At 40.7% G+C, this 2,399-nt stretch overlaps 1 protein-coding gene across 2 annotated transcripts in view; it reads right to left on the bottom strand.

The window, feature by feature from the left end:
• LOC122253030 (galactosylgalactosylxylosylprotein 3-beta-glucuronosyltransferase P) overlaps positions 1-1,919 on the bottom strand; it is a 21,294-nt gene extending 19,375 nt beyond the window's left edge. Inside the window, exon 1 of one of the 2 annotated variants that reach the window (XM_043015787.2) lies at positions 1,778-1,919. The gene's annotated coding sequence lies outside the window, so the exon portion shown is untranslated. The remainder of the gene's footprint in view (positions 1-1,777) is intronic. The other variant, XM_043015788.2, reaches the window with a different exon arrangement.
• Positions 1,920-2,399: the final 480 nt, after the last annotated feature.

The following is a 2,399-nucleotide window of genomic DNA, read 5'->3' as shown; positions in this document are numbered from 1 at the left end:
CCCACGTATGAGGTTGTGCTAAGCAAAGTCAATTGTATTTTAAGTAAACAAACCTCGAGTATGTACACTTACAAGTTAGGACATGTGTACACGCAACAGGATGTTGAAACAAGAAAGTGAAAGAGAAATAGGATTAGAAGACAGATAAAGAGAGAGGGAGAGATAGTGAGATTGAGAGAGAGAGAGAGAGAGAGAGAGAGAGAGAGAGAGAGAGAGAGAGAGAGAGAGAGAGAGAGAGAGAGAGAGAGAGAGAGAGGAGAGAGAGAAGGAGAGAGGAAAAGGGGGAGAAGGGAAGAGAGAGAGAAAGAGAGAGAGAGAGAGGTGGGAGAGAGAGAGAGAGAAGGAGAGGGAGGAGAGAGAAAAAGAGAGCGAGAGAGGGGGAAGAGGGAGAGGGAGAGAAAAAGAGATATAGGGTGTGCGTGAGAAAGAGAGAAAGAGAGAGAGAGAGAGAGAGAGAGAGAGAGAGAGAGAGAGAGAGAGAGAGAGAGAGAGAGAGAGAGAGAGAGAGAGAGAGAGAGAGAGAGAGAGAGGGGGGGGGATACACATCCTTCGACTGTCAATGCCCTGCGTGCAAGGTGACTCTCACATATCCTGGGTATCTTGCCTCCAGCAATCCAGCGCCTACCATTCCGGCGCATGTTACTTTCCCTCCCTATATTAGAGAACTTAAACTGAAACCTCATTCAGAGTATCCCTACTCCAATCTGAGTACATCTGCATATCAAATGGCCCAAACACTTTTCCTTCTTTTCTCTCCTCTCCTTTATCTTTTTATTTTATTTTTTTATTTTACATTACAGCCATCCCACACTTCACAGCAACTGCAATTTCTACGAGGGAGAAATAGGATTCAGAAACGGCAGTTGTATTTCTCATGGAAATATCTTCACCCCTATTAATTTTTAACTAACCCCTTCCATTTTATCTCAAGGACGTTGTTTGTTCTTCTTATATCCCTTTTCTCTTCATATGTTTCTTATTTCTTCGTCTGGAAGCTTTGCGGCTGCTTTGTCTAGGGTTAACGTAAATATCCGAAGCCAGAGAAGAGCGAAGCCCTAAATCGGCGACATGTTTCCGGAAATACTTATACAATTTAAAAACTGCCATTTCACACGAGGTGGATAAATTACAGACTGATATATTTAATGTATATGTGCAAAGTGTGCGGTTGTACGTGTACGTGTGTGCGCGCGTTTCCGGTCTTCAGTAATTCCTTAACATATCAACAAAGGTTGTGTAATTCTAAAATTCATATAAATTTCTGTGCCTATTAACTATCTATAATTGCAATTTAGATGTTTACTAAAATAATCGTTACCATTAGTTAGTAACTAAATAAGAAATTATGCATACAGATTAACTCGAATCCGCATAGCTGCACAATACATTAGCCAAAGTACGAGTACCAGTACCATAATTACATTAATGTCCATAGAAGCATCCATAGCAAAACACCTGAAGATTACTTCAGCGTTAGTGACGCAATCAGAGCTTGTTTCTTAATCAGGCAAATTGGCCATCGTGCCTTGTAATTGGTTCAATTGCAACTGTAGATCTCCAATAACTCTGAAGTACCCTGACACAACATGCATTTCTCATCTCCAGCCTCTTCATATATCACTTGGACATTATACCGTGTACAATTACACACCCTCTGTCGTACCAGTGTCAACAAGGGGTGTGTCTGAAGTCTATTGCACTCGAACGTATTGAAATCTCTCTTAATCACCGCACCCTTCTTATTATCGTACACCAACAACCAAACACATAATCTCACCTCGTTTAGAGTAAAGCAATCCTATTTACTGGGAAGGAAATAGACCTCCTCTGTCAGTGTAGGACTCCCAGTAATTCACATAACACACAGTCCTTCACACACATGCGTCCACACTTTCACTACTCATGGATCGGGTAAGAGGATGAGCGAGGAAGTGAACTCAGGAGTTGCCAGGAGCCACTAGCATTACCCTGATGTCATGGATCTTCCCAAATGTCGTACTCGCCAGGCAATGCATCCTTGGACTGACTTGCCGCGGAAACTCTTCTTGGTTGTTATTTTACCATGCGCGAAATATTCTTCATTCTACCAGTTATTATTCCATGACCGAGTACTTTTGTCGAGATTTTATTAGAGTTAGATTTTATAATCGGGGCTAAACAGAATGCTGTTGACTTACCGGAGTAGGAAAAATACCAATGATAACATTTTTATATGATCTTGACAGGTATTAAACTTCGATAATGGAAAGGATAAAGTGAAGATTAAAGGAATCCTTTTGAATATATCAAGAGAACTTTAATCATAGTACTGCAACACCTGAATACCATTACACCAATAATGATAGTATTTGTTCTATTATTACACTTCTGGTCTTCCTATAATCGTTATTAATGGTCAT

The sequence above is a fragment of the Penaeus japonicus genome, unplaced genomic scaffold, assembly GCF_977035675.1.
Source record: "Penaeus japonicus unplaced genomic scaffold, GWHDUDI00000001_assembly GWHDUDI00000001, whole genome shotgun sequence".
In the NCBI taxonomy this organism is placed as follows: Eukaryota; Metazoa; Arthropoda; class Malacostraca; order Decapoda; family Penaeidae; genus Penaeus; species Penaeus japonicus.
Note: the sequence above shows the minus strand (reverse complement) of the source record. Positions and strands in the feature narration are given on the sequence as shown.